The sequence below is a fragment of the Bactrocera latifrons genome, unplaced genomic scaffold, assembly GCF_001853355.1.
Source record: "Bactrocera latifrons isolate USDA-ARS-PBARC rearing strain unplaced genomic scaffold, ASM185335v1 scaffold_114, whole genome shotgun sequence".
NCBI lineage: Eukaryota > Metazoa > Arthropoda > Insecta > Diptera > Tephritidae > Bactrocera > Bactrocera latifrons.
Window position 1 is genome coordinate 514,638 of NW_017534564.1, and position 12,654 is coordinate 527,291.

Sequence of the window (12,654 nt, forward strand, 5' to 3'; positions counted from 1 at the left end):
ATTCCTGATTCACAACTGGCACGCCTACAGAAGTGCAGACCCTGAACCCAATTTGTCGGTTTTCAAGTTTAAATCGTGTGATACTGCTGAACTCACATACTCTTTCGATATTCGCACGAAGTTCTTTAACCGGCTCTGCGTGTTTGCGTAGACTATAGACGTAGCCCCACAGGAAATAGTCTAAAGGCGACTAATCACACGACCGAGGCGGCCAATTGACTGGACCATTTCGTGAGATAACACGTTCACCAAACTTGCTTTTCAATTAATCGATTGTAGCATTCGCTGTGTGGCTTGTGGCGCCGTCCTCTTTTAACCGGCTATCATTGAGCGGTAGCTATTCCCATTCACGTGGAAGTCTTGATCATCAAGGAAGAAGTACGGCACCAAAGTGTAACTTTTTCGGGATGCAATGGAGACTCATGGGGTATTGTGTAGCATCAGCAATATTCTCGATTCTACGTGCACTTCTTTGACTCACTGGCACGGGAACATTTTGTACTGCGCTTGTGGATTCAAATTTATTCACTAAGCGCTCAATTGTTGATGTGATAAAATGATTATGACGACTATAAATTGTAGAGCCCTTAAAGTTGAGGCCACTGATTCCGAATTGCGGTAGTAATAATTTCGACTGATTTGTGGATGATATATCCTTCCATGATGAAATAGCAAACCTTACTGAAGCGAAATGTCAAAAGGGTAGGAAAAACTATGACATCGTTTTTTGTCCCTATCGATCTACCTTTGTAGAATATGTTGACCCCAGTATCTATATTTGACTTTTGACCGAATTTTTTTTTAAATGTGTCAGATTTATAACTGAAATTCAGAGAGAATCCTGATCATCCTGTAAAAAGTTTTGCTGTGTATGTAACTGTTTATTTAAAAGCGCCAACGGAATTGATAGACAAGTGAAGTTATTTTTGTTCCACACACTATTATGAAGTAAGCAATATCAAAAAGTCTTTAAAGCAATATTAAAAAGCCTATTATTAGCTTATTTTGAATTTATTCAGAAAATTTCAAAAAGACAACGTATGGGTGCTTCAGTTTCTGCACAGAGCCTCGAAAAACAGAAATTTATATTAGAAGTGAGTAAAATCATAAAATGAAATATGAAACGACGTCATTAATCGACTTTCTGCTGCTGGGATGTTTCGAAGTTCACATACATATAGTATACGTATGTGTATGTAAAAGAATATACGCAAAAGAAATATTCCTTTTGTGCGCACCTGGTGAATTTAAGTCAGGGGTTTATTATGCAATACTTGAAGTAGAAATCGCATTGTGTTGCAAGATAATGCAAGATGGATGGATCTATAAAACACACGCCCTCTCATCGCAATAAATAAAATATCCGCGTAGATTTGCCTTGCAGCCGTAGTACATACACATATGCATGCATGAACATACATATGTACAAACAATGCTGATTATGTGCATGAATGTGGAAAACTGCCTGTGACAGGAATTTCCGCTGCTATCAATGCAGGCATTTAGAAAGCCATCCCCAGCTGTTTCTCGGGATACGATTTCAATTGATATTGTTATTGCCAAAGAATGTGCCATTAAGCGCAGAGGACAACAGCGCGACGAAGACGAGGTAAGAAGATCACAAAATGCATGCGATAAGTGACTCTGCAAGCGCAGGTAGCAGGCAAAACAATGAATATATGTATGTATGTATGGCGGTGGCGCACAAGTGCACATCGACAGCGGTCGCGTGCAAATTGCAATAGACAGTTGCACGCATGCGCGGCGCACATTCCGCAACTTGCTGCTCTAGCGCTTGTAAATATGCCCATACAAACGCAGTTTTTGTTGCAGATGCTGCCAACGCCGAAGCTGCTGCTCAATGGCATTCTGACATCCCAAGTGCCAGCGACAAATTCTGCGCGGGCACAACTTTGGCCAAACGCTCGTTCTTACACTTATCTATACTTAGGAGTTCAAGTTTTTGTGCTGCATTTGCTGTACACCATCTTCGGATGTCGGCATCGGCCTTACTGCTGCGGCTACGCGCTGACTATACATAGTCGCAGTGTTCGTTCTTCTTCTTCAGCAGGCATTTCTCCGACTTCGTCATCGTCAGCGAGTAGTCGCCAAACCTGTTCCCTCAAACGTAGTAAAAGTCCCGTAATAAAGCCCCAGTTTTTTTCCACACATCCAGCAACCAACCGACTAACCAGCTAACAACTTCAGTTAAGCAGCAACAACAGCAACCATAAATAACCAGTTATTCGTTAGTGGAGTCATGGCGCGCAGTACCGTTGATTCTGAGTTTTTGTGTTGCGCAACTGTGTTGCAAGATTAGTAGCGACCGGTTCAATTACAACTGTGTACATGAAACAGCAACAACAATAACAAAGCTGAATAAATTCCTGTTGGCTGTGTTGTCATAGCAGAAACGAGTAAGTCTTCTTCTGCGTCGAAAATGGGATACACTTCAGGCAACTGCATACCGACACACACATTCATGCATATATGACGGGAAACACTCACACACACAAGCGCGCTTTGGCCGTCGAGTGGCAGCTGCATTGCGTACTGACCGGAGGAGCGTGTCTTCACCGCCTATCGGTTATTATCGTCGAAATCTTCTTTTCTTCTGTAAGCTTTTGCTTCTTTGGCGATTCCCAATTCTTCGACAAAACATGGGCGCAGCATTATTCAATATGCATTTGATTGATGACAAGGCAACGGTGGCAGCGCATACATAACTGCAACGATGATGCACTTAGCTTCATGTCGGCTTGCATGTGGCTACACCTTAACGAGTCTTATATGAATTGAACTTTTTCTCCGCAATGTTGTTTGCTTCTCGTTAGCCTTTAGTTGAGCCTCGCCTTGCCTTGCTTTGCCAGATTTCAGATTCCAGATTTCTTATTAGCCATTTTTGTTATTTTTTTGTTATCTGTTTGTCTTACACTTTCGTGCTTTTTTCGCATTGTCCGTGATTCTTCTGCAATTGCAGTTGCCCCATCAATGGCTGGTGGATTAGAGTAGCAGCATTTCTCTCTTTAACCTTATTCGCGTTAATGATGATGAAAACATTTGACAGCGGGTCAACTCATAAGCACAGCTCTGGCCGCCAGCTCGCCCGTTTGGCCCCGCCAGAGTCAACTCGCCATACAGTTGGACATTTAAAATAGCAGCTGCGCTGTGTACATACATATGTGTGTAAGTAACCGTTAGCTGTAAATTTGCGGCGTCAGGTAAGTGAGTTCTTATCGCGCTCTCTTTTGCTGTCTTTTCTTGAATTGCTTCTTGTTTGGAAATTTCGTAATTTAATAAATAACATACATTAACGGTAAACAACGATTTTACACATTACGCGTGTGGAATATTAAATGGAAATTAATTTGCATGTTTGTATGTATATATGTATGTACGTACATATATTTTCGAAAACGATTTAAAATATAGATTTGCATATTTTTAAACTTTTGGCGTAGGAACACTCTAAGTTTTGTGTCAAAAAAAAAAAAAAAAATCGATTTTGTAGTTCGAGGTACGAATTCAGTAAATATCGAACAAGATTTAGGCATATTGATGTTTCCAATATTGTTCGTAGCACTGTAATTTTAAGATATATTTTATCGCTTTAAAAAAACATATATATGTGTATGATTCTTGGTAGGTAAAACGAAAGGACTGTAAGAATTTAAGAAGCTTAATCAATTTTGGCACTTACATTTATTGAATTCTTGGACGGGCTTCTGCTCCCACTCACGTTCAGCAAATATATCTTATATATCTCTTTGGGATAAATTTCCAATAATGTAATGGTAGTTCATTATTGGATAAGCAATGCGATACTCTGTTCTACCTTAAGGGAAGTCTATAGCCGATGTGGTGTGGACATGGAATTCACTATATATATTGACGATGAATTTCCCATATTTTTATACGAATGTAAATACATATAAAATGATCAGCGGTACGAACTGAGTCGATTAAGCCTTGTTCCTCTGACTCTTCGTATGTCTGGCCTTAGTCTGCAAGATATCGATCTGAAATTATGCACAGGTCGATTGATCCTCAACAAGCTGCACATTTTTCGGAAGGTTTTCTCACCAAGAAGCAACTCAATCCGACCCCTAAAAGATATACCTACCATTAGAATGATCGATTAAAATGAGGTCACCCTGGTTTGTGTGTGTCATTGTTTTTGTCACATGAACTTGGAGAAGATGTTAGTGTACTTTATTAATTAGGACTAAATAAAATTCCAAGCATGCGGAATTTGCTATATGATATGATTTGAGCCGAACCCAAAAATCATATGTGTAAGTGATTGGTATGACGATGTACGATGACAACAACTGATGAGTCGACATTGCGAGTTTTCGAGAGAAAAGTTCTGCGAAAGATTTATGGTCCTTTGCGCGTTGGCCACGGCGAATATCGCATTCGATGGAACGATGAGCTGTACGAGNAGCTCTGAAAGTATTCGACGCAGTACCCGCCGGGGGAAGCAGAGGAAGAGGAAGACCTCCACTCCGTTGGAAGGACCAAGTGGAGAAGGACCTGACTTCACTTGCAATATCTAATTGGCGCCACGTAGCGAAAAGGAGAAACGACTGGCGCGCTGTTGTTAACTCGGCTATAATCGCGTAAGCGGTGTCTACGCCAATCAAGAAGAAGAAGTGATTGGTATTTTTGTTCGACTACAACAACAGACATTTTAACCAAGTCCAAACGCACTACACAGTATCACAACTGGCCTTCGGATATTAGACCCATACTACACAGTGCCGAACTGTCTGTGCCAAAGCCTAAAAAACTACCAGAAAATCGCGATTATACTCCGGTTCTAGCACGATGAAGTATCTGAAGGCCCAAATAATTAAAGGATAAGTGCTGTGACGAAAAACTGAATGATCAGGAAAAACTAGCCAGAAACGAGTGAACGTTTGTGAACGTAGTCCATAATTGTCTAATAAACCATAAATCGGAAATTTGCAAAGACTTAATAAAAGAACTTATAATGTCGTACAAAGCTTTGAAGTATAATATGTCCGTAAAAGTACATACATATATATGTGGACTCTAATCTTGATTTCTTTCCCGCAAATTATGTGTGTTGTGAGTGACGTACTAGGCGAGAGAACCTCTCACGACATTTTCTTAATGTGGATATGCTATTAAGGGAAATGGAGCACAGACCTAAAGAGGACCTTCCGGAAGCCAAATATTCACGAAAATCATAAGTATTCTTACTTTATTAAGAAATAATTTCTCTAAACGTAGCTGATGTTTGCATATTTTATGAAAGTTTATGCATGTTTTGATGAACCAAGACTTTGTTGAATTGTTTAGCGGTGCTAGTATCACTTAAAGTTTAGTATGAGTGTTCTTGTGACAAATAAAACAAAAAAATTTGCTGACCAGTGTTATTTATTATTTGGCAACTATGTTTGTTCAAAACAAGACTACATTCTCGTACCCTATTGTTCAGATCGGTCTACTATAGTTAATATATGACATATTATATAAACTGATCAATAAAAAGTAAATTAAAGATTATCATAACAGATTATTTTACATTATTAAGTAACCTTAAAAATACCAGAATGTTGTTTTTTATCAGCCAAAGTGACTAGAAAGAGCTATTGGTTCCCAAAACGTTATATGTTTTTCATCTAAACGCAGATTTTAGAGTGTGTAAGCAATATTTCTCCGAAACGGCTTGACCATCTAACCTTCTTAGATGTATTTTGTGATCGAAGGAATAATAATACTTTCTTCTCTGCAGCCATTTTGTCAAATAATACAATTTTGACAAGCCCTTGGAACTTTCTCGTTGTAAATATAAAATATTTTGGGTTACAGGTAATTTAGAGTAGAAAAATCGTGCTCACCACCAGACATCTTTTTTCGGAGATCTTCCTAGAGATCAGCTATGGGAATAAGAGACTACAAAAGCTTTAATAATGAATCGTCGATTAATAAAGTATATGGAATTCGCGGAGTTTGACTTGCAGTGGATATAACCCTTCAATACAGGCACAGAATGGAAGACATGAATCAGTTTCGTTCCATCAATCTCTGGTGTTAAAGTTCGTGGATTCCGTATTATATTTGAAGTCTTTTTGTTATATTGGTTTTCCCTCGAAAAATTTCAGTCTAATGATTTATAAAAATGTTTGAAATATGTGGCAACCCTGCATTCTTTTGTTTGCATAAATAAAATTTTGAAACTTTACTTTCAAGATTTCGCTAATATGACAATAAATGTTTTTGTTATTATGGATTGTAGCATCATCATAATAATATCGTCAACGCAATACGTTTTTTGCCATATTTCATTATATAATATACATACATATGTATATTCGTGGTATAGTATAACAAAATATTAAAAGTAGCTAACAGTAATCATTTATTAATTTGATTTAAGCTGTTTAAAAATAATATATGCCATTATTTTATATAACTATACATAAATGCATATATACATAAACATTGATGTGCATACATGCATATATGCCATTTATGTAGGCAACACATACATACATATGAACACCACTCACCTCTGATTGTGCTGGGCATTATACTCGTTTGATTTGTGATTACTTCTTTCACTCCAAATAATGTCTGTTTGTATAACTATTATGATCGTGGTCATTTGATCGTGCAACTTCGTGCATTTTATGTGACACTTTCTTGTGCTTGTGTAATTGCATTTAATGTAATTTATGTGTATGTATGCGTGTGTGTATGTTGCATCACATTAAACATATAACAGTATTTTATTTTATCGATTGTACGTGACGACGAATGATAAGCAAACAACAAGATCGTAAAGAAATGGTGAGCGTGCAGAATGAAGAAAATTTATAGTTAAATTCACAACAGTTAAGTTTTAATTTCCAAATCACTTTTTTCATTGAATTGACACCAAATATAGATAAATACATACATATATATATATGAAGTATAGCATGACACACACACTCACACATGCTGCGTATATGTATTAAAACACATTGCACATACTAACACATTGGCGCACAGGTGGATTTGGCGGTTGTCCGAGTGTTTCACTAATTAGTCAAATACACATGCGCAACAAAATATTCTTATATTTCGCACCTGAATTTGTCTACAACCTGCGCTAACTTGTTTCCACCGAGTAGGCGTCACTTAACCCTCGATCATTTGGATTTTTTCGCGCAAATTTTGTGTATGGATGCTTTGTTGGACAATCAATTGTACACTAAAAAGGTACTTTCCATCTGTTTGACGCGAATATATGACGAAGCGATCACACTGCACAGCATTACGCCGTGCTGGACTGTGCGATTGCCATGGAAGAGCACAACAACAAGCGCCAACTTATTGGTTGTTATACAGGCGAACTGGCATCAACGATAGCCGCATTGGTAGAGCGCCTTTCTTTCTTTGTCGCAACGTCGCGTTACACCAACGTTGTCTTCGCTCATCTTGGCAGTGGTGTTCGTGTTGCTCGAATTTGCCGAAAGGCCAAACTCCTGCTCGCCCGTTCATATGATCGCCGTTGCACAGGAAAGACCAAAACAGGCTGACACGGCTTGGTTGCAGTCAAGATTCTGACATGCGGCAGCTTTAGCAGCAGCAAAGTAAAGTCAGCAGCAGCGCGCTAAGGTAGCTGGTTGTGGGGTTCCGGCTGGTGTTCTTTCTTTAGCACATCTAATAGTCAGCTGTAACACCTTTCAAGTGGATTTGTGCTGTTAAGAGAGTAAACCAATGTATTGAAGAAATTCTTTTTTTGTTGCTAGATACATTTGATGGCGAGTACCGAAAATATTAAATTGTAAGCTAGTAAAGACTCTTCAATGCTTTTGGGATATTCCAAAGCGATCTATAAATACAATATATAAGTATTTATGAGAGTTTTTGCGAAAGGCTTTTAATATGAACTGAAGTACGAAAGCTCTCTCCTATATTAAATAAAAAAGTGTGAGGCTCCAAAATATTGGTGTGTTGATAAAATATTTCGATGAACATTGCTAAAGAATTGCGAATTGAAAACAGTCTTTATTTGTTCCACTCCAAACCGATGCAGGCATTCAGATCTTGCGTATTAGTTAAATAACGATCAGATTCGCTGTATATAAACTAGTAACTATGGATCATAAAGGGCTTCCTAAAAGTCTAGATGTGTCGTCAGACATCCACCTCACCTATGGGTTCTATACCTTGACGAGGAACTAATACTTAACCGGTGGTTGCTTGGGAGAGTCTTGAGTTGGGAGTAGGTTAAATTTAGCGGATTAAAATTCCAAACTCCGTCTTTCGATGCTTCCTCTACTATAAAAAGTAAAAAAAATCCTTCGCATCAAGCGCTTGTCTTTGTTTTCTATGCTCAAAATAGGGACGTCCAAACATGCCAAATTTATTCCTGCTTATTTCGGTTGCATTTGGTGGAAACATCGTTCTAAAATAATAGTTTGAATAACCTATAATATAACTATGTTCCTTTGAAATCTTATTTAGATCAACCAGTACCGCCTGAATATATCGATTTGCCGCGAACTTGATCAGTAAGAAGCATTGTTGATTCATGATGTTAGTAAAAATAAACATAAATTCAATTCTTAGAGCTTAAGACAAGCCACCATGATTTGTTGTGTCTAAAGGAAGAGGAAAACCTCCACTTCGTTAGAAAGACCAGGTGGTGAGGGACCTGGCTTTGTTCGGAATCTCCAATTGGTGCCACCTTGAAAAAAGAAGAACGAAGCGCTAGTAAAGAAAAAGAAGAAATTTAAGTTTTAAACTATTTACCGCAAAGACAACTAAGGATCCAAAGTACCGCCTTTGCATTGTTGTACCGAGTACACGATAATGTTTCTCGAGGTAGTGAACCGATTTGACCACTGTGGACTCCACTCAGTCAGTATTCCCGTGTGTAAATTTGTACAGTAGAGCACTTTGTAAAAAATATGGATGCACATATATATGGAAAATTAATTTTTTCAGCTCCGTCTTAACTTCTTAAAAATTTCTTAACGGTAATTTGCATTTGTTCGTTCGCTAATTTGAGCTAATGCGGTTATTTAATGCAGATTATTCAAATACGATTATAAGTGCCATCCAAGCAAAAAGTGCTTCACGAAATTAAAGGAAAATGTTCGAAAAAAAGTGCTAAAAATCTGAAAACAAATTGCATTGAGGAAACATTAAAATCGATAATTTATTTCCCACAGCTTCATCAAATGAACGAGCGGATGTGTGCATGTGATGTATGTGTGTGTATGTGTGGAAATTCATTTCGTAATACACGCCAGCAACGACGGCGACAGCAACAGCGGCCACGATCAATTCCCAGCAGCAACAGCTGCTGCTGCCTCCCTGTTGCCGATCCATGCCGGCAAGAAAAAGCAGCGGCGCAAACGCGCCGGCGACGGCAACGCGCAAGCGGGAAATAATAAAATGGAAACATATCTGCATTCATATCTACACACGCACACATATACAGATACACATGTAAGTAGATAAATATACCAGCGGCCGTTACCACGTCGAAAAACAAGTTAAGAAGTACCGCTAGTCGAGAAACCGAACCAGCAACAATGGCCAACAGCTAGCCACACCAGCAACGGCAATAACAATAAGAACAACAAAGCCATACAAAACAAACAAACGGCATTAACGACAAGAAAAAAGAACACCAACAACAACCACAAGACGGTATAAAAAAAAGAGCAAACAGCGACGTTTCTCCAGCAAAAGGTCATCGAACGTTCTTACTTCGCCGCAGTTAAGAATAATGTAATCAAAACAATAACGAAAAGCGAAAAATGTGCACGAGCGGAGCAGAGAGTCAGCAACGAAGCAGCGGACAAGCGAATCCCGAACAACGATTGTAGGTAGGTAGGTTGCTTCAGTTTACATATTACCCAACAATCTCATAAATAGCCCCAAACACACACGCACACCACAAAGCACACACATACTCGCAAGCCTGTTTCGTGCTGCGGCGATAGCTGTTGCTTGTTGTCCTAAGAGTGTGGCGAAGAAAGCAGCAACGAAGAACAAAAAGTACGCAGAAGATAACAAAGAGAAAATACAGAAAAGCCCTCACGTGGTCTGAATTGTTGTTGCGCTGGCTTACGGTGAAAGAATTGCAAGAGAGCAAGCGTAAGAGAGCATTACAGAATTTCACTTCAATGCGCCGAAGCTCAACAAGCGGCTAATAAATCGCTTAAATATGTTGATAAGCTTATGCACACAAATGCATATACATATATTTATGTATGTGCTGATATAGGGAAAGCGGAGGGCGTGATTGGCGTTGCCACTCGCGTAGCATGTAAATTATTCCCAATAAATTATGTGTACGTGCAGGATTTTTTTCTCAAACTGTCAAACGTACATCATTATTGACATTGGCGTAACCCAATTCTTTCTAAATTATGCTACTGGCATTCGAATTTGTTCTACACACGTGTGGGAAAATGTGGCAATGATTCATAGTATTTCATCAAAATAAATTCGATTTCAGCAGCATTCTTGCTTCATGCTGTGCTTTGAATCTTGATAATTTACATAGTCAAATAGGCTATTTTTAGCGCGATCGCCATTACTTCTCTCATAAATATATTATATTTTTGCAAAATGTAAACGTTAATTTACATAAAAAAATCGTGATAGTATTGCTTAAAGTGTTGCTCATGTGAAGCTAAAACATTTTCTCATCTTTCTGGTAATTAGTATGTATACCCCAATTCAAAAGAATTGCGCCGGCTTTACCAAGAATCGAGGCTTTTTTCAGATTAAAGTTGAAAGGGGAGATCTAGCGAGTGGTATTTTTTCAATCTTCTGGGTTGTTAACTATTGTTCAACAGTTGGTTTGCAAATATATTTTCATGATGCTCCAAACGGAAAGCGTAACGTCTGCTAAATTCTTCGATTTGTTTCCTTTACAGTTAATAAATTTAGATCCCGTTGGAAGACATCGTTTCTCACTTAGAAAGGAGCCCCTACTATGATGCGCAGAACTTTATTTGGAAAGCTTGAATTACTTTTAAATTTGAGTTCGCTGCACTGACCCAGATTTGAATATGTACAGATCGGTCTAAATATTACCTTAAGGGGTTATTACTGGTCTAAGGGGCCAGTATAGCTGCGCTATCTTTTAGCTTAGCTGACTATTTTTACGTGATCTTTCCAAGTACGAGCACACTGCTTTGGGGCACACCATTACGAACAGCTCACAAATCCGACTCAGCATTACGGTATCTAACGTAGAACGTTCGATTGTGCCAGTAAGACTTTAGCAGCAAATTATGAATAATAGGCTTAGATGCCAGACTTTGTCAAATACTTGGCGGACATCATGGAACACAGCAGAACAGTATTTGTAATTAATTTCTTAGTATCAGTTACAAAGGGTTCCACCCTATTAAATTGTTTAATTGTGCCATGAAATTGTCTAAAGCCAAAATAATTATTCGGAATTAGCTGCTTGCCTTCCAACACCGGAAAAAACCTGCGTAAAAATACTCTTTAAAATGCTTTCGAGATAAGTACCAGTAGGCTAATTAGTCGATAAGAAATAACCAGATATTCAGGTTTTCCAGCTTTAAAAATTAAAATAATCTCAGTGCATTTCCCAGGACCTTCTTTGTCATCCAAGCCAAAATCACCGCCAACCACTTTTGGCACGTTCGCTCAGACAGAGCTTGTTCATCCTAAACGTTTACCAGAATAGTAATGAGAAGGTACCTTACAGTTGTTACAAAGGCAGATAAAATTTTTGATCCAAAAAATAGCGAATAAGAGCAAAAATGTACACTAAAATATAACTGAGAAGCAGCCAATAGGATTCCATCCAACATAAGTCTAAATTGTAAGCATAATAAATAATACCCCTAGCTAACAATGTATTGACTTACACTAGCTTCAAATTAAATGAGACCTCAAATTACTTTTAAATCAGAGATTATCGAAATCGAAAAAGCTAACGTTTCAATGTACTCTGCAAAAACCTGGTATTTTCCAAGCTGAACATAAGTCCAACCTTTCGTTTAAATATGAAAGAAAATTCCGATATCAATGACAATAATAATTTGGGCACTCAGGATTAGAAAATTCTTCACCAGGACAAGCAGAAAATATACATGTATTTAATTATGAAGGCACCTATTTTCAAAAGATATAAATATTCAGATTTTTGCTGCCAAACGCCTTCAGTACAGTCGAGAGATTTAGTGCTAAATAATGCAACGATCAATTCCTTGGAGCATACATTGTCCGAAATCAATACTATTCTGGATATTTATTCTTCGCGAAGCCATCCGTACATATACTTATACGCAGAGTTTCTGTGTGTCTGATATTTTAACTGCATTTCCGTCCAAAAAATCAATAAGTTTAGAGGATCCCGCTTAACACTTACTACGATATTTCATAGTGTAATGCTTGATTTGTACTCGTATGCAAAATAGATACGAGTACATACTTACAAGTAAAAACGGACTTTAAACAGATAAAACTGAAAGCTAGAACTTTTCGATTTTTGTTGCTGCGTTGGCATAATTGAGGTCGGAAATTTCCACCCACATAATGCTGAGTTATGTATTTTCGGTGATAATTAAAAACGCTCAATGCAAATGAATGAGTGAGTATACGCACTACAAACTTACATACCTATAAGAAAAC